General features: G+C 42.9%; 1 long non-coding RNA gene across 1 annotated transcript; it reads right to left on the reverse strand.

Moving 5' to 3' along the window:
• Nucleotides 1-3817: 3817 nt before the first annotated feature.
• On the reverse strand, nucleotides 3818-14291 carry LOC140190043 (uncharacterized). The gene is made up of 3 exons (XR_011883528.1): nucleotides 14061-14291; nucleotides 11684-11721; nucleotides 3818-4461 (listed from the first exon to the last, which is right to left on the reverse strand). It is a non-coding gene; the product is annotated as an uncharacterized lncRNA (long non-coding RNA).
• Between the last annotated feature and the right edge of the window lie 6431 nt (nucleotides 14292-20722).

Consider the following 20722-nt stretch of genomic DNA (forward strand, 5'->3'; position numbering starts at 1 on the left):
GATGGTTGAGGGGTAGTAACTGTTCCTGAACCAGGTGCTGTGAGTCCTTAGGCTCCTGTGCCTTCTTTCTGATGGCAGCAGTGGGAAGAGAGCATGTTTTGGGCAGTGGGAGACCCTGACGATGGATGCTGCTTTCCTGTGATAGTGCTCCGTGTAGATGTTCTCAGTGGTAGGGAGGGCTTTACCCATGATGGACTGGGCTGTTCCCACTATTCTGGAGTATAGCAGCTACTATCAGGCAAGAGATACAGAAGCCTGAGGTTTCACGCCAGCAGCTTCAGGAACAGGTACTTTTCTACAACGAACAGGTTCTCAAACTGACTTGCGCAGCCCTGGCCTAACTTTGGCATGCAATTCTATTGACCACTTGCACTATTATGAACTTAAGACTAGAAGACTAAAAGATATAAGAGCAGATTTAGTCCATTTGGCCCATCAAGTCTGCTTCACCATTTCATCATGGCTGATCCATTTTCCCTCTCAGCTGCAATCTCCTGCCTTCTCCCCATATCCCTTCAGGCTCTGACTAATCAAGAATCTATCAACCTCTGCCTTAAATATACCCAGTGACTTGGCCTCCACAGCTGCCTGTGGCAACAAATTCCACAGATTCACCACCCTCTGGGCTAAAGAAGTTCCTCCTCATCTCTGTCCTAAAAGGACATCCTTCTATTCTGAGGCTATGTCCTCTGGTGCTAGAACTCCCCGACCATAGGAAACATCCTGTCCACATTCACTCTATCGAGACTTTTCAATATTCCATGAGGTCGTTCCTCATTTTTCTGAGTTCCAGTGAGTAGAGGCCCAGAGCCATCAAACACTCCTCATAAGACAAGCCTTTCAATCCCAGAAACATGTTCCTAGTTGTGCCTTTGCACTAACATCTTGTTTTACAGAATCTTTTTTCTACACTGTCTTCCATAATTTATGTACAATTTAAGTCTGTGTGTTGGATGACCCTGCATGTCAGTGAAGCTGCTGCCAGCAAGATTTTTTTTAGCGTGTCTCTACTTCTGCAAGTAACATTAACCTCGACTTCTGCTCGCTGTGACCGTCCTTAAAGAACAAGGTGAAGAATTATGTTTGGGTTGAGTCCAACCCACCACCCAAGCGCACTTGCTTGCCTGGGTCAGCTGCAGATAGTTCATTCAGCCCTCACATCACCGAGGCATGCAAGAAGAGCACACAGAACACTGGAATGACTTCACAACCCGTGGACTCACCTTCAAGGACCCTATTTTCGGTACTATTCATTTATTTATTTGCATCTCCACAGTTGCCTTCTTTTGCACGTTGTTTGCTTGCCAGTCTTGTACAAGATTCAAGATTTATTATCAAACAATGTATAGATTATACAACCTTGAGATTTGCTCACTCACAAGAAACTACAAAGCAAGAAACCTGAAAGAACCCAATTCAAGAAAAAAGGAATAAAAATCAAAATAAAAGACCAACATCTGATGCGCAAGAGAAAGGAAAACAGTTACAAATCATGAAAGCAATCGAAGCAAGCAACATCATTCCAAACCAGAACTGAGTCCTCAGATCTGAACCACAGAACAGCCCAGAGTAGGCCCAAAGCCTTGCTTATCAGTTCGTCACATTAGTGGACACGGAGCACAGCAGCTGGAGCAGTCTATAGCCTCAGCGTCATGGAGATAATCGTCACAGAGAACCAATGTAACTTTTCATTGATTCTATTGTATTTCTTAGTTCTTGTTGTAGTGCGCACCCGACCGCATCAGCCTCTGTAATTCGACGCTGTAATTCTCCAGAGTGTGGATAGCTGGCACGTTCCCTTTCAAGAATCTAGCCCGCTCCGCTAATTAATGGCCATGTTTTGGCACCAAGATTTGGATACTTAAAGAGCACCTAAACTCAGGTTTGGCGCTCAGTCTCAGCTCAGCTTTGGTTCAGTCTGCGATTGCATTTCGGACTTCTGTCTCATTTGGTTTCTCGCCTTGTCAGGTTCTCGTCTAGCATCCAGTCAAGAACCCTGCTCTTGTTTCAGTTTCAAAATCGTGTCTCGATTCTAAAGTGTTGGATAGTTACCATCTTTGCCTAGCCCCTCATCACATTCTACTGCAAATGTCAGCAAAAAAAAAATCTCAGGGTAATTTATGGTGACTTAAAAATACTTTGACAGTAAATGAAATTACTTTGAATTGAATACCAGGGAGTGTAATACTGAGGCTCCACCTCAGAAACACCCTTACGTTTATGGGTATTCTCTAACCAATGATGAAGCTCTATCTTCTGTCAAACCCTGAGTCCATTTTGTAGATTTTGACTGTCTCCCATCTTCAGAGGCATTCGAAATTTTTTATGATCACTTCAAATAATTCAAATAAAAAACCAAATTACTTCATATCAAGGAAAATTTAATTTAATGCATTGGGAATTTGTGAAATCTCTCAGGGGACAATCACAGTTCTGGTGTTGATATATTCAATGCAACACATCTAAATTGTTTCAGGAAATGTTCCAGACAATTCATAACATATTTTCTTTGAACTTATTTGGAATAATGTCTACAGTATTTATAATGTCTTGTAGAATGAGTCTTTGATGGACACTTTAGTGTCTTCAGAGGACTGACTGAGGAGTAGGGCTTGAGAACCAGTTAATACTAATGACACGCATTCAATACGAATTGTAATGAGCTCTTTGGGCTTGTGCAGGGAGCCAGAGAGAGTTGGGCTCTGAGGTTTTTAAGAGCACCTGACTTGGTTAGTTGTTGTTTGATAAGAGTTGTTAAACCTTTAGAGTTTCTTGAGCGACTCGCTCCTTGCAATGTGGTCTCCTAGTGCTTTCTGTTTAAGTTTGCTGAGTTTATTTTGTTAGGCTTGGGGATTCGGCGTTACTTGTACTACCTAAGCAGACTCCGGATTAGCACTAATCGCAGGGTCCTAGTTTTAAGAATACTAAGTCTCACGGTGTCGCTTGGCTGAGCCCCCGCTGTTCTGTTAGAATTTTTATGAATAAACTCTGATGTCCGTCTCTACATTAGAGTCTGTCTTTCCTCCACACTTGAGTTCTGGCATTGCCAGTGTATAACCGTGACTAGAGCGTCTCTCCTCTACATTCTGGGTTTCTCAAGTCCACGTTCCGAGTCCATATTCTGAACGTTTCTTGTCTATGTTCCAAGTTTCTCAATTCCACTTTCCGAGCTTCTCTACTCTACGTTCGAGGCCTTTTCTGGGTCTCAAGGCTTTTTCCATGTCTAAGAATTCCAGGTTCTCAAGATCTTTAAGGTCCACCACGATTCCCATGACCCTTCAGGTTTCGCATAGCCCTCCAGGTATCAGAGAACTTTTCAGTGTTTCCAAGGACTATTCAATGTTCCTGGTTCTCTCTCAAGATTCCCCAAGTCTCTCTCAAGGCTCTCCAGGTCTGGAGTTTTTTGGTCTCCTTGGGCCATAGGGAGGAGGGAGTCAGAAAAATGAGATCTTCAGGCTTGCGCAGGAAGCCAGAGAGCATTGGGTTCTGAGGTTCCTATAGCATCTGAATTAGTTCATTGTTGTTTAATGAGAGTCATTAATTGTTTAGACTTCCTTGTGTTTTTCTTGAGTGACTTGCTCTGTGTAATGTGAACTCTTGATGCTTCCCATTTTTCTTTCATAAAAGTTTAAAAGTTTATTTTGATAAACTCAAGGGTTTGGTGTTACTTGCATTATTTAAGTGGATGCCTGATTAATGCTAATTGGGGGTCTTAGTTTTGAGAGTGTTACGGCTCATGGTGTCACTCAGCCGAACCCACTGACGTTCTGTTGGAATTCTTCAAGATAAAACTGTGGTCACCATCTCAAAGCTTCAAAGTACATTTATTATCAAATTACATATGCAGTGTACAATGTCAGTTTCACTTCTCACAGACAGCCGCAAAACAAAGAAAACCCTGGAACCGAACCCATTCAAAGGAACACATCAAACCCCACCCACCAAAGCACAAAAAAGAAAAAAAAAGGGAAAAAAAACACAGAATTGAATGAATCCAGCCATGTTCAGTTCAGCTTAATTCATTTCAATCTAGCACTGTGTCACTCATTATCTGCAGGCTGCCCTGACCAAAATTTGCCAAAACAGCACAAAAAAAGAGTGAGCAGAAATTAGGCACACAGAGTACTACAGTCAAATCCACAAACCGCATCAATTAATACTTGCCCCAAGACCCAGGAATCCGGCACCATCCTCCAAAAGCCATTGGAAAAAAATATGGTGCGGGCCCCAAAAAAGCTATAGTGGGACAAATTACACAACCCAGCAAACCCATATTCCTAGCGTGATGAGAATCTAGTCACCCAAGACTAAAAACACTCTTCTTGTGATGTTCCCAATGGTCTTCCAACACACTTTTAACAGGTTGATCGTTCTTCTGCCCCCTCAAGTTAACCCGGTATGTGAACAACAACTTCATCCTCCGCAACTGTAAGGGTAATTGTCCCATTTCCACCAGCAAAGCTGAAACAAGAGATGACCTTACTACACCACAACACAGTCTTAAAACCTGAGTTTGTATCCCACCCAAACATTTTAAATTTGAAGATGAAGCTGATCCATAAGTCACACAGCAATAATCAAGTACCAATCCAATTAAACAAATATATACAGTCAACACAGATTTTCGTGTAGCACCCAAGAATATCCACATAGACACCCAAGGATACTTAATGCACATTTACATTTGTCAGTCATCTTACTGATATGGTGCTTCCATGTTAGCTTATCGTCCAGCCACATGCCAAGAAATCTTACCGTTGACCCTTCAAGAGTTTGACTATATAATTTCGAATTAAGTGCAGGTCTATAGATCCTCTTTGTAAAACATAAAACTTGTGTTTTAGCTAGTGAAAGCTTAAAACCCCATCTACTTGCCCACTGCTCAACCATATTAATCACTAATTGCATCCTATATACAGTCAAATTGAAATTTTTTCCTCTGATCCATAAAAAGTGATTTACCCACTCCAGTTCCTATCTCAGAGAAAGTATCATTAATCATAATCATAATCTGGGTCGTACGCTCCAAATATCCGGACCTGCCTCTCGGTTTTTTTGCACTACCTTACTTTCCACTTTTCTATATTTATGATTTATAATTTAAATTTTTAATATTTACTATCGATTTGTAATCCAGGGAGCGGGAAGCGCAGAATCAAATATCGCTGTGGTGATTGTACGTTCTAGTGTCAATTGTTTGGCAACAATAAAGTATAAAGTATAAAATATAAACAACAAAGGACTGCAAATACTGCCTTCTGGAGTCCCATTCTCTATCTCTTAGATACCTGAATGTACCTTTCCTACCCTTACCTGCATAGACCATCCAAATAAGAAACTCAGAAAAAAAATTATATAGCATTCCTCCCATTCCTAATTTCCATAATTTAATCAAAAGACCCTCCCTCCGTAACATATCATGTACTTTTTCTATATCAAAAATACTACTATTGCTTCTTTATTTACCTGTGCTTTATTAATATCATCTTCCAAGCATAAAACTGAATCCAACATCATTCTACCCTTCTGAAATCCGCTCTGATAAAACGCTATTATCACTTCTTATTTCCAAAATATAATTCAACTGCTCTATTACCAGACATTCCATAAGTTTACACAAATGCGCTGTTAATAATATTGGTCTATAACTAGAAGGATCCAACAGGGGATTTCAAGGTTTTAGAATAGGTACTACTGCTGCCATTTTCCATGTGGAGAGAAGATGGTCTAAATTTCAAATATGATTCAAAAATTATAATATCTTAAGAGAGTTGTCAGCCATATGTTTAAATACAATAATATATATCATCTTTCTAGGAGCCATCTGACCTGTACTGTTAATAGCTTTCATAAATTCACGTAAAGAAATTTCTACATCACTAATACTATCATCATTGCTACAGCTGGCTTCCAACACATCAGTGCTTTCGCTCAGCACCTTAACTCTACATTGTTTAGCCTTTTCACTTAGTGTGTGGTATATGGACTTGGGATTTGCCTTGTGAGGTTTTCTTTTGTCTTCGAAAGCTCTCACAGACAGGGGTTAACAAAAAAAGCACAAGTGGTTTGCCCAGAGCTCAAAGCCGTGCTTCTCTCAATCCCGCTGACTGCCTACGAGCTTGACCCTGACTCACTCCGCCACAGTCCCCGTGAGAATCAGCAGGAAGACCTTCCAGATACAATCAATTGAAACACCTTGACTGCACACGGGTGATCTCCATTTAACTAATTACAGTAGGTGACTTCTAAAACCAAATGGCTGCATCAATGATGATTTAGTGTGTCATATGAAAGGAGGTGAATACTTATGCAATTCCTTTGTGTTTTATATTTGTAATTAATTTAGATCACTTCAGAGAGATCACTTTGACAAGGAAGAGTCTTTCTCTGCTGATCACTGTCAAAACAGTCAAATTAAATCCACTGCGATTCAATGTTGTAAAACTGTAAAACATAGAAGTTTCCAAGGAGGTTGAATACTTTGTATAGGCACTGTATCTACCCAAACTTTGCTTAAATGTTGAAATCCAGTTCACACACACCACTTGCACTGGCAGCTCGTTCCACACTCTCACGCTCCTCTGAGTGAAAACATTTCCCCTCATGTTCCCCTTAAGCTTTTCACCTTTCACCCTTAACCCATGACCTCTAGTTGTAGTCCCACCCAAGCTCAATGAAAAAAAGCCTGCTTCCATTTTTCCTGTCTATACCCCACATAATTTTGTATCCCTCGATCAAATCTCCTCTCAGTCTTCTACATTCTAAGGAATAAAGTCCTAACCTATTCAATCTCTCCTTATAACTCAGGTCCTCCAGACTTGGCAACATCCTTGCAAATTTTCTCTGTATTTTTTTTAACCTTGATTACATCAGGTAGGTGACCAAAACTGCACACAATACTCCACATTAAGCCTCACCAACGTCTTACACAACTGTGTGTGTATATGTATACATATTAAGATTTATAATCCATTCTTTCTATGAAAGCAATAAACTAAGCTGAATAAATTGAAGCAACAGACACACAAAATGCTGGAGGAACTCAGCCGGCCAGGCGGCATCGATGGCAAAGAGTACAGTTGACGCTTTGGGCCGAGACCCTTCGGCAGGACTGTCTGGTCAGGAAGAGCTCTTTAAGTGTATTTTATTTATTGAGGTACATTGCAGAAAAGACCCTTTGAGCCGTGCCACCCACGATTTAACCCCGGCCTAATCACGGGACAATTTACAATGACCAATTAACATACCAACCAGTAGGTCTTTGGACTGTGGGAGGAAACTGGAGCACCCGGAGGAAACCCACACAGCTGCAGGGAGAACGTACAAACACCTTACAGACAGCTGCGGGAATTGGACCCGGGTCGCCTGCCCCGTAAAGTGTGCCAACCGCTATGCTATCGCTGAGCTGGAGACACTAAAGGGCTTTACAGCTCTTAATTCACAAACACCAGTGATACACGGGGCCCTTGTTTCACACTTCGCGTAATGGCATCTTGTAATCTCAATGTTCTAAACATACAGTGCAGAAGTCACACTTAATGAATGATTAAACCTTTGAAAAACATTACAATAGTCACTCGTGCAAGATGAAAGATGTATTACTGTGGCGATATTTCAGTACAGTCCTCACTGTGCTCGCCAATGGACTGCCAGCTTTGATTAATTTCTTGCATTTGGCCCTTGGTAGCAACTGCCTAGGCATTCCATTTCTCATTTTGATGAGAGCGTTGTCTTTGCCAGAACACAGCCTTGCTTTATGCCCAGTCAACTTCACTGAAAGTCACTTTACAAATGGAACATGCTTAAAAACAAACATATCTCGAGAGCCAAAAGAAAATTACAGTTTCTAATGCAGTGGGTTTTAATGTTGCATGAGCTGCAACCGAGCAAGCATCAGTTACTTTTCATTCTCTGCTTTTTAAGACCGCAAGATATTGGGCAGAAATAGGCCATTTGGCCCATCACACCTGTTTTGCCATTCTGTCATGGCTGATCTATTTTCCCTTTGAACCCATTCTCCTGCCTTCTCCCCGTAACCTTTCCTTAAGACCATAAGAAAGAGGTGCAGAAGTAGGCCATTTGGCCCTTAGAGTTCACTCCACCATTTCATCAAGGCTGATCCATTTTCCCTCTCAGCCCCAATCTCCTGCCTTCTCCCCCATATCCCTTCATGCCCTGACCAATCATGAATTTATCAACATCTACCTTAAATATACATAAAGGCTAGGCCTCCACAGCTGCCCATGGCAACGAATTCCACAGATTCACCACCCTCTGGCTAAAGAAATTTCTCCTCATCTCCTTCCTAAAAGGATATCCCTCCATTCCGAGGGCTGTGTCCTCTGGTCTTAGACTCTCCCCCACCATAGGGAACATCCAAACAACATCCACTCTATTGAGACCTTTCATCATTTGATAGGTTTCAATGAGATCACCCACCCCACCTCATTTTTCTGAATTCCAGTGAGCACAGGCCCAGAGCCTTCAAACATTCCTCAAATCCTTAACATCCCAGAATCATTTTTGTGAGAACCTCCTTTGAACCCTCTCCAATGTCAGCACATCCTTTCTTAGATAAGGGGCCCAAAACTGCTCACAATACTCCAAGTGAAGCCTCACCAGTGCCTTATAAAGCCTCAATGTTACATCTATTTTAAGCAATAGTTTTCTTTTTATTTCTCTGCGAGGGTAATTTATGCAGAATATTTTTTATATTAATGTTTCTGTAAACAGTTGGAGGTGTGAATAGTGTGGAGGGCTGTCAGAGGTTACAGCGGGACATTGATAGGATGCAAAACTGGACTGAGAAGTGGCAGATGGAGTTCAACCCAGATAAGTGTGAGGTGGTTCATTTTGGTAGGTCAAATATGATGGCAGAATATAGTATTAATGGTAAGACTCTTGGCAGTGTGGAGGATCAGAGGGACCTTGGGGTTCGAGTCCATAGGACACTCAAAGCTGCCGCGCAGGTTGACTCTGTGGTTAAGAAGGCATACGGTGCATTGGCCTTCATCAATCGTGGGATTGAGTTTAAGAGCTGAGAGGTAATGTTGCAGCTATATAGGACCCTGGTCAGACCCCACTTGGAGTACTGTGCTCAGTTCTGGTCGCCTCACTAAAGGAAGGATGTGGAAACCATAGAAAGGGTGCAGAAGAAATTTACAAGGATGTTAACTGGATTGGGGAGCATGCCTTATGAGAATAGGTTGAGTGAACTCGGCCTTTTCTCCTTGGAGCAACAGAGGATGAGAGGTGACCTGATAGAGGTGTATAAGATGATGAGAGGCATTGATTATGTGGATAGTCAGAGGCTTTTTCCCAGAGCTAAATGGCTAGCATGAGAGGGCACAGCTTTAAGGTGCTTGGAAGTAAGTACAGAGGAGATGTCAGGGGTAAGTTTTTTACGCAGAGAGTGGTGAGTGCATGAAATGGGCTGTTGGTGATGGTGGTGAAGGTGGATACAATAGGGTCTTTTAAGAGACTCCTGGACAGGTACTTGGAGCTCAGAAGAATAGAGGACTATGGGTAACCCTAGGTAATTTCTAAGACAGGGCCATGTTCAGCACAGCTTTGTGGGCTGAAGGGCCTATATTGTACCGTAGGTTTTCTATGTTTCTAACAGATGGGTATTTCAGCAGGTCCCTTGATCCCTATACAGGTGAAAGAAATGCTGGATCAGAATTATAAGCTTCAATTTAATTCATGCATTTATTATTTTCTGGGAGGCAGGGTGGAGATACATCTCTACCAAAGGAGGTGTAAAGTGCTCTTTTTCCCTCCGCTAGCCCGCAGGTCACCCCTGAGCGCCTTAGCCCTGCACCACCCAATCAGGGTCACGTAAAGCCATGGAAGCAACTGGTGGATGGTTGTATGAGCAGCTGGTGCACATCACAAGTCCTAGTTATGTGACCACTGACGCCAGACAGACAATCTCTCAAGAGAACTGATAGTGGCTGGGGTCATCCATCTTATATGGAACAAACGCTTTATTACTGGTGTAGCGGTTCGCTTATAAATGAAAGAATTACTTGCTTTCCTCTAGGAGATTGCTTCATTTTTAGGGCGAGAAAAAGAGTGATCCCCTAATTTGGATGTTTATAATGTATATGAATCAATAAAGGTTAATCTTTGAAATCAAGATACAATCACTTCAAATGATTTTCAACTTGCACAAGACTATTTCATATTTTACTAGTGACTACATAGGCCTCGCTTTCCCCCACCAGTTTGCCTGTCTGGTCAGTCATGTCAGGGAACTATTCAGGAAAGAAACTGAACAAGGTGTCCATCCAAGCTAGCCCAATTTGCAGGCATTTGACACATATCCACTCAACCTTTCCTATCCATGTATGTTCTCCCCATGACAGTGCGGGTTTCCTCCAGTCCGAGGGTGTGCTGGGGGCAGCCCACAAGTGTCATCAGAGCTCTGGCACCACCATAGCATGCCCACCAATTACTAACCCGAACCTGCATGCCTTTGGAATATGGGAGGAAACCAGAGCACCTGGAGGAAACCGACAGGGTCATGGAGAAAAATATCCAAATTCCTTACAGCCCCAGAGGATGGGCAAGGAGTATAGTGAGAGGGACAGAGAGAGAAAAAGGAGAGAGAGAAAAAAATCAATAAAAATAATAAATGAATAAATAAATAATGGATGGGATACGGGGGGAGGTGGGGCATAAATGGAAGTTAGAGAAGTCAATGTTCATGCCATCAAGTTGGAGGCTACCCAGACGGAATATAAAGTGTTGTTCCTCCAACCTGAGTGTGGCTTCATCTTGACAGTAGAAGAAGCCGTGGATAGACATATCAGAATGGGAATGGTGCCCCACCTCTCCTTCATACCCCATCTGTTATTTATTTATTTATTATTTTTATTAATTTTTTTTCTCTCTCTCCTTTTTCTCCCTCTGTCCCTCTCACTATAGTCCTTGCCCATCCTCTAGGCTTCCCCCCTACCCCTTTCCTTCTCCCTAGGCCTCCCATCCCATAATCATCTCATATCCCTTTTGCCAATCAACTTTCCAGCCCTTGGCTCCATCCGTCCCCCTCCTGTCTTCTCTTATCTTTTCAGATCTCCCCCTCCCCCTCCCACTTTCAAATCTCTTACTATCTCTTCTTTCAGTTAGTCCTGACGAAGGGTCTCGCGTCGAAACGTCGACTGTACCTCTTCCTATAGATGCTGCCTGGCCTACTGCGTTCACCAGCAACTTTTATCTGTGTTACCTGTCTGCAAGGAGTTTGTACGTTCTCCCTTTGACCTTGTGGGTTTCCTCTGGTTTCCTCCCACAGTCCAAAGATGTACCAGTTAGTAGGTTAGGTACCTGATTAGGCTAGGGCAGGGGTTGGCAACCTTTTTGCCTCTGTGGGCCGGATCGCGTATTAATGAGCGGACGGTGGGCCAGGTAAATGCCATAAAAAACTTGAAATATGGGAATTATCCATTTAAATACATCTAGTTATGTTTTGCCTCAAATTAATGAATAACGCATGCTAGGAAATCTTCTGTGCTTAAGGTTGCCTACCCCTGGGCTAGGGTCAATTCAGCAGTAGCTTGAAGGGCCAGAGGGGCCTTCTGCAGATCAATAAATATTATTTCCCCTTTAGGCAAGGGCAGGAAACATCTGCTCCGTTTTGCTGTGGCTTCATCTGTTTCCTCTCCCAGTTTAATGAAGAACTTACTTGCAGCAGCATCAAATCACCAGCATCCATAAGGAAAGCTGAAATTAAATGGAAACCAAACCCAGATTTTACAAGGGGAAATAAAAAGCACAATTACAATAAAAAGTCTATTTTAGTGCAAAGTTGTAGTTACTGTTGCAAAATATATATATTTTTTTCATCATCTAGATTCCTGGTTCTGATTCTGATTCTAAAAAGTAACGCTCACATCACTTCTCATGGCTACCATCATGGAGGAAGTACAACAGCCTGAAGACACACACTCAATGTTGTAGGAACAGTTTCTTCCCTTCCGCCATCAGATTTCTGAACAAGCAATAAACCAACCCATGGACACCACCTCACTATCTTTACTCACTTTTTGCTCTACTTACTCAATTTAATTTTTAATCTATGTTTTGTATTTGAAAGTTTTTTTTGGGTATTTCACTGTATTTATGCCGCAAAATGACAAATTTCATGACATGCAATATTCCAATGATATTAAACCTGATCCTAATTCTGATTTCTCAGCACGTTAATATCCGGCGAGAACATCGTGAATTTAGAGAATCATCTAATTAATAAATCCTGTGTAGTGATGCAGTGTAAAGAAATGCAGCAGAGAAAAACTAATAGAACCACAAGTCTATTTACAACAATGGTGTGCAGTCCTGTGCAAAGTCTTGGGCACATATGTATAGCTAGGGTGCCTAAGACTTTTGCACAGTGGTGCATTTGCAACGTGGAGCAGAGGGCGAGTTTGTAAGTCTGGCGGGAGCAAAGGATGTTGGGAATGGTGAGGGTGGAGCGATGCGGGAGGGGTGTGGGACAGTTGGCAGAGAAGGAGTGCCAGGAGCTGAGGGTGACGTGGGTAAAGACACACCCAGCCCTGAAACACCAGGCAAGGTAATTTGATTCCAAACAATTGGTTGATTGATCATTACAGAATGTCTCTCTGGTGCTTCCCGCTCCCTTCTTCTTTTCCTAACCATGATTCTCTTCTCCTCTCCCCACTTCGAGTCCATAACAGAGACCCATATCAGAGTCCGGTTTATCATTCCTCACATATGGCATGATCTTTTTTTGCAGCAGCAGTACAGTGCAATGCATAACATTACTACTGTGCTGTACTAAAGTCTCAGGCATCCTAGCTATATATATGTGCCTAAGGCTTTTGCACAGTACTGTATATATCACATAAAATATATTATTGGTCTTGTATTATTTTTCCAACATTTGGACTTTCTTCTCCCCATGTTCTTATATTACAAATTTCACTTGTTTCCTTTAACATCTCCAGAGGCAGATGCAATAGGAACATTTACCAGACTCATTGATAAGCACATGCATGCCATCTAACAGCCTCTTTCTCACCGCTCCCGGAGGAAGGTCTCTGTGTTCTAATGGTCTCTCTCTTTCCCTCTCGCTCACTGTTGCCAGAGGATTGTGCTGGAGTCCTGGGTCTTGGTCAAGGTTTAATCAACACAGTCTGTAATTCACGTTATGATGTGTTTCTGGTTTCTGCTCACTCCTCTTTTTGTTGCTTTTTTTCAGTGATTTTGATCAGGGTGGCGAACTGAGCTGAACTGAATATGCCTGGCCTCTTTCAATTTTGTGCTTTATATTCTGCGTTTTACGCTCATTTTTTTGCTGCCTGTGCGATTTGCTTTTTTTTTCTGCATGTTGGAGGAGCTGGCTGTTTTGCTTTGAACAGGCTCTATCTTTTTTTTCATGGCGGTCTATGGTGAATCTCAGGGCTGTATACTACAAAGATACTTTGATAATAAATGTACTTTGAATCTTTGGCAGAAAAATGGAGATTGTTCTTGGAGGAGGTTAACAGGTCAGCAAAACATTGTGGGCTGAAGGACCTGTACTATGTTATAATGTTCTATGTTCTATGTTCAATCATGCCTTTATCAAATCTCCCAGTCAGCACCCGTGGCATCTACCCCCTTCTAATCTTCAATTTATCACAGACCTCTCCGTTTTACTCTGCACCCCTTCTTCCCTTGCTCTGCAATTTAAAATTTGCTTCACTTCTACTTTTTCCCTGTTCTGACATAAGATTATAAAACCAGAACAAGAAACTAACAACTAGAACAACTTACTGGGACAGGCAGATTACCCTGACTCTCACCATGGGTTCGTAATGAGCTAGCTGTTACTGTGAGTTCAACCTAACAGCAACATAAGTCGACAATGCGTTGGGAACAATGATGCAAGAGGTCATTTCCAGTAAATAAAAACGTCTTGGGTAAATATGATTCAGGTAAACACAAGCGTAAAAGGTTAAATGTTCCCTCGACAGGAAAACGGAGACAATTACTGTATGAACACCAACACACCCATGCAAATTTACTGTTCGCCAGGAATTTACCGTTCGTTTACTCACAGTACTAAAATGGTTTTGCACTCAAGAACCTGTCCCAGGAAACAAATATTCACGCACCAACCAAGGGAAAAAAAACGTTGAACTTTCTTCAATGTCATGTGCTAACTCACTAACTAAAAGTTATCTGCACATTCTCCATGAGGTCATTGTCTGCACGGGGATTTCTCAACATCAGTATGCGTCCTTCCAAATGAATGTTTCACCACTTCTTTCACCGACATTCGTCGACGGTTTCCATTCTCCTTTTTCGATCCCTCACTATCTAGAAAGAAATGGCTTCCCGTCCTTTTCCCGCAGTCTCTCTAGAATGTTCCCAAGACAAATCCTATTGCCTATTTCAACTTATCAATCAAATAAATTTTAATTTTAAACAGCAGAAATGAAATACTCGATTGTATAATGTAATTAAAGGAACACTTACTGCATTCTGAGAAAATTTGCACAAAATGAAATACCCGCTGCATTACTGTATTAATAAAACACAGCATGGTTTTAAACCAGGCTTTAGACCCTCATATAACCTTCCATATTTATCAGATTCCAGTACAGGTACCTTCCTCACCACCCTCCACCCTCAGTCTCCGCTTTCACCCCTCCTTCCCTCCCCCTTACCTGCCTCCAACTAGCACCCACCTGCTCTGTCTCAAAATCAAAATCGGAATCAGGTTTCTTAGCGCTGACATATGTCATGAAATTTGTTCCTGTGCAGTAGCAGGACAGTGAAATATAAATATAAAAAGTAAATAAGACATAATAGTAAAGTAGTGTTTGTGGGTTCATGGACCATTCAGAAAGCTGATGGTGGAGGGGAAGAAGCTGTTCCTAAAATGAAGAGTGAGGGTCTTCAGGCTCCTCTCTGATGGTAGTAAGAAGAAGGGGGCGTGCCCTGGAATGTTAGGGGTCCTGAATGATGGACGCCACCTTCTTGAGGCATTGCCTTTTGAAGATGTCTTTGTTTGTGGTGATGTTAATACCCATGATGGAGCTGGCTGAGTTTACAACCCTCCACAGCTTTTTACAGGCCTGTGCATTGGCCCCTCCATACCAGACGGTTGGAAAGCTCTCCACCGTACATCTGTAGAGACTTTAGTGACATACCAAGTCTCTTCAAACTGCCAAAGAAATATGTTTGTTGACGTGCCTTCTTTTTAGTTGCATCAATACGTTGGGTCCAGGATAGATCTTCAGAGATGTTGACATCCAGGAACTGAAAACTCCTCATCCTTTCCACTGCTGATTCCTTGATGACTGGTGTGTGTTCTCCTGACTTTCCCTTCCTAAAGTCCACAACCAACTCCTTGGTCTTACTGACAAACTCCACCCCTCCCTCTCCCCCACCTCACCTCACTTCAGTGGGTCTATCACCTACTAACCCCTGTCTCTCTCCTTCTCCTCTCTTCCTGATAGCAGCTATTTTCTCTCTCCACTCTCAGTTCCAATCAGGATCTCCACCTGAAATGCCGACAATTCCTTCCTTCCCCACAGATGCTGATCGACTTGTTAAGTTCCTTCAGCAGATTGTCATTTACTTCAGATTCCAACATCTACAGGTAATGGAGGGAGGGTTGAGTGGGTGAGGGAGGGGCTGTAATTGGAAGCTGGAAGGTGACAGACGGAAAAGGTAAAGGGCTGAAGGAAAAACACAAGAAATTCTGAAGATGCTGGAAATCCAAAGCAACACATACAAAATGCAGGAGGAACTCAGCAGGTCAGGCAGCATTTATTAATTTTTTTTAAAGACGTCCGTTAGTCTTCTGAGACCATGGATCTGCACCTGGAAAGTCTTCACTCTCCAGGGCGCAGGCCTGGGCAAGGTTGTGTGGAAGACCGGCAGTTGCCCATGCTGCAAGTCTCCCCTCTCCATGACACCAATGTTGTCCAAGGGAAGGACATTAGGACCCATACAGCTTGGCACCAGTGTCGTCGCAGAGCAATGTGTGGTTAAGTGCCTTGCTCAAGGACACAACACGCTGCCTCAGCTGGGGCTCGAACCCACGACATTCAGATCGCTAGTCCAATGCCATAATCACTTGGTCACATGCAGCATTTATAGAAATTAACAAAGAGTTGACATTTCAGACTGAGACCCTTTTTCTGGACTGGGAAGGAAGGGGGAAGTCGCCAGAATAAAAAGGTGGTGGGGGGGAGGAGAAGGAGGATAGTTGGAAGGTGTTAGGTGAAACCAGGTGGGTGGGAAAGGTCAAAGGCTGGAGAGGAAGGAATCTGATTGGAGGGGAGAGTGGACCGTAGGAGAAAGCGAAGAAGGAGGGGACCCAGGTGAGAAGACGTAAAAGATCAGAGTGTGGAATAGTAGGGGTGGGGAGAAATTTGTCTTCCAGAAGGAGAAATCGATATTCGAGCCATCAGGTTAGAGGATACCAAAACAGAATATAATGTGTTGCTCCTCCAACCTGAGGGTGGCCTTATTTTTCCACAAGAGGAGGCCATGAAGAGACAAGGGATGGAGAGGAAGCAATCTGACAGGAGAGGAGAGTGGACCACAGGAGAAAGAGAAGGAGGAGGGGCACTGGGGGGAATTGATGGGCAGGTGAGGAGAAGAGAAGGGATAAGATGGGAGCCAGAATGGGGAATAAAAAGAGAAAGAAGGGGAGGAAGGAGAAATTAGCAGATGGTCAAGAGATCAATGTTCATGCCATCAGGTTGGAGATTATCCAAAGCTTCAACCTGAGAGTGACCTCATTTTGGCAGTAGAAGAGGTCATAGACTGGCATCTTGGAATGGGAATGGGAAGTGGGTGGCTATCGGGAAAGCCTGCCTGTTGTGGCGAACGGATGGAAGTTGTTCGATGAAGCAGTACCCCAATCTACGTCCGGTCCCCTACCTCCAGGAGCAGTTAAAATGACACAAGGAAGGGTAACCAGAGTCGTACTTTACTGCAAGTGATTTTCTCTGCCGACCTAAGTCTCAGAGAACTCCGAGGACTTCTTGTTCTTCTTAATCAGGGCTCCTCTTGTGAAATCAGATGACTCAGAGACTGCAAATGGAAATGACAATTAAAACCGAGCGCAGAAGAAATCAAGAACATTGTCACATGGGTGCAATCCAATCACAGGGACAGTAGCCTGCAATGTGATTTCAGTACAACATGTTCGAGTACAGCTGTCAGCTGGATATTAAAATTACGCAGGCACAAAATAGGATAATTGGGCAATCTTCCAGAAGCTGCTGATAGTTCCATTTATTTTTTGTCTTACTTTGAGACGGCTTGTACCTCACCTTCTCGAAAACCTCATCCAGCTCAAGTGGTCTTCAAGTACTTCAGACAATCCAGTTCCAGCATCCTCACAGTACTGACTCACAGGTTGTCGTGGGCCAGGAATAACTTACTTAGTTACTTGTTTAATTAACTTAGAGATACAACACGGTAACGGGCCCTCCTGGCCCAACCAAACCCAACCGCCCAACTCCACACGTGGCCAATTAACCAACTAGCCGGTAGTCTTTGGAACATGGGAGGAAACTGGAGAACCCACGGGGTCACAGGGGTACAAGTGGCTGAAGGGAACTGGTGCAGGCTCACAGAGAGGAAGTGCAAACGCCTTACAATGGCTAGGAGAAGTTTGGACAGGTACATGGTATGGAGGGCTTTGGTGCAGGTCGATGGGAGTAGGCTGTTTAAGTGGTTTGGCATGGACTAGATGGGCCGAAGGGCCTGTCTCTGTGCTGCACTTTTCTATGTCTCTATGACTCCTTACAGACAGCTGTAGAATGGAACCTGGGCCACTGGTGATGTAGCAATGTTGTGCCAACACCTTTGCTACTGTGCTGCCCCTTAAGAGAGGATACTCTCCCTTCTTAATATAATCATCCTTTTAAACACTTCTAACTGACCTCTCAGGAGAAACCTTTGCCCCCCACCGATATTTGGGTAGCTTGATATTAATTACTTTTGGGGTTTCTAACCTCGTGTCCACAGACTCCTTGGTTAAAGCTAGGGGTCCCTGGCATAAAAAGGGTTGGGGACTCTTGCAAATTTTAGGTAACTGTTGTGTGAAGTATCTTAAAATGTTTTCTTTTAGCAGTGAAGGAGTGCATTCATATAGTGCCTTTCAGGACATTCCAAAGCGCTCCATAACCAATGAAATGCTTTTGAAGTGAAAACACTGCTTAGTCAAACCAGACACACTGGAGACTGTGGTGGAACAAAGGACCCTACGGAAAATCCTGACAATTCTGGACAATGTTTCTCACCCTCTGTATGCCACCTTGGCTGAACAGAGGAGAACTTTTAGTAATAGACTGAGACAAACACACTGCTCCAAAGAGCGCTATACCAGGTCATTCTTACCCTCATCTTTAGGCTCTATAATGACATAGCCAGGGGAGTGATGAGCCCTCCTGTTCGACTATTTGTGGTAACTTATTTTTCTATTCTTTCTGCTTCTCTTCTAATATTTATATCTGTGCACGTGCAATGCTGCTGTGACACTGCAATTTCCTTTGGGATCAATGAGGTATCTATCTATGTATTTAATGCAAAATATACAGTAAGATTCCACAAACAGCAGTGAGACTGTGGCCTGAAAATCTATCCTAGCAATTTTGAAAATAAATTGCCCTCCCCTACATGTGTGAGAGAGGACAAGGGTCAGTATAATGCTTGCACTGGAATTTTTTTCCTGCAAGAGGCTAAACTTTACCCAAGTTTCTAAAATTCCATGGAAAACATTCTATCTGAATGCATAACTTCTTGATATGACAACCATTCTTCTTGTGACAGCAGGAAACACAACTCAGCCTCTCCTCTCCAAAGACTCTGTCTGCACTTCTCACTGATCCAGCTTAATCAAAGACCCCAATCACCCCAGTCATTCTCTCTTCTCTCCTCCACTAAGGTCAAGGACAGCTTCTACCCTGTTGTTCTAATCATTAAGTGGTTCCCTAGTATGATAAGACAGAAGTTGTGCATTTAATATATCAGTAATATTTGAGTGGTTCCAAGGTTGTCAAGCTGAGCGGTGGTAGTAGGGACAAGCTCCCACTACCTAAAAGTGCTCCCACAGCATGACACCTCAAATAGCCTCTGACAACCAAGTCCAACTTCTGGCCTTCTCTTGTGGCTTAGCTACTAAGTCTGGCGGAACTGTTTCTCCTGACAGGAGAAGGGGCGAAGGCGGGTCCTGGCGCCTTAAAACCAGTGCTTCGAGTAGATGGATCTCATCAGCCTGGGAAGGCAGTCCATCTAAGAGAGGAAAAACTCTGATTTCAAACCTCGGCTGCCTTGCGGACATACCCACTCATGGGAAAGGCTTCGGGAGTAAATCCTGAGGATAAATCCGGAACTGGAGTCCCTAAGGTAGTCCGACGTTGCCTTCAACTCCGTTCTGGCAACTCCTGCGACAACACTGGTGCCAAGCTGTATCAACCCTTGCCCTTCTCATGGACAACATCGGTGTCGTGGAGAGGGGAGACTTGCAGCATGGGCAACTGCCGGTGTCCATACAACCTTGCCCAGGCCTGCGCCCTGGAGAGGACACTCTGACTGAGGCAAGACTTTCCAGGTGCAGATCCATGATCTCGCAAGACTAACAGATGCCGCCTCCACAATATTTGAGTAATATATTTGTATGATTAAATAATTAATTAGAAATTATATGTAAAAGTACATGAATGGCATACATCATTATGCCACCGCGCCATAAATGCACAGCTCACTAAAGTAGAACTAACTATGTATACAAGTTATCTCTGGCTCTGCGTTTTTTTATTAGTTTGATGTTTTGGAATTGCCAAGTGTAACAATGGACTCCAGACCTCACAATCTAGCTTGCAATGATCTTGCACTTTATTGTCTATCTGCTCTGCACTTTTTCTATATGAGTTATGCTTTATTCTGCATTTTTACTGCTGTTGTGTTTTACCTTGTACTGTGTAATGATTTGATCTGTATGAACGGCATGCAAGGCAAGTTTTTCATAGAATCTTAGCACAAGTGACAATAGTAAACCAATTCTAATTCCGATTCTAAAATGGGACCTGAACCTGTATCATGTGACTCAGAGTAAATCTGAGTCATTTTTCTTTAATTGAGTGGATTTCAGCATATGGCCATCACTGTGAAGGCTAATGTGCCTTAACTACCCATGAGAAGGATTATTGAAGTATTCCTACAAGGAGGGGAGCTGGCCACTGGTGTTGTTCCCCTATACCTGCTGGCTTTGTTCTTCTTGGTTGTCGATGTCACTGGGCCCAGATGAGCAACAGCAGTACATTTGATGGGTGGATAACACTGTGCTAATACATTAGTCAATGGGATGCCAACCAAGTAGGTACTTAGAAATTCACAATATCGTCATATGCACCAGTTAGTGACTGTATTCACTGATACAATAAAAAACTTACTTCCATCAACCTCACAGGCATATAGCATCAGAGACAAAACATTCACAAGAAGAACATCAATTAAAGATAAATTACTCAAAATTATATCAGGAAGAACATAATTAGAACTGCCTATTGCAGTGCAAAGTGGGCAAAGGGTCGGTATACCAAGGTAGCAATTGTGGTTGTGCAGGTTGTTTCAAGAACTGAGTGTTTGAAGGTAAGTAACTGTTCTTCAAAGATTCAACGGTTCAAAGTACATTTGTTATCAAAGTATGGTATGCAGTATATAACCCTGAGAATTTCCCACAGGGTTCCCC

The sequence above is a fragment of the Mobula birostris genome, chromosome 29, assembly GCF_030028105.1.
Source record: "Mobula birostris isolate sMobBir1 chromosome 29, sMobBir1.hap1, whole genome shotgun sequence".
Taxonomy (NCBI): domain Eukaryota; kingdom Metazoa; phylum Chordata; class Chondrichthyes; order Myliobatiformes; family Myliobatidae; genus Mobula; species Mobula birostris.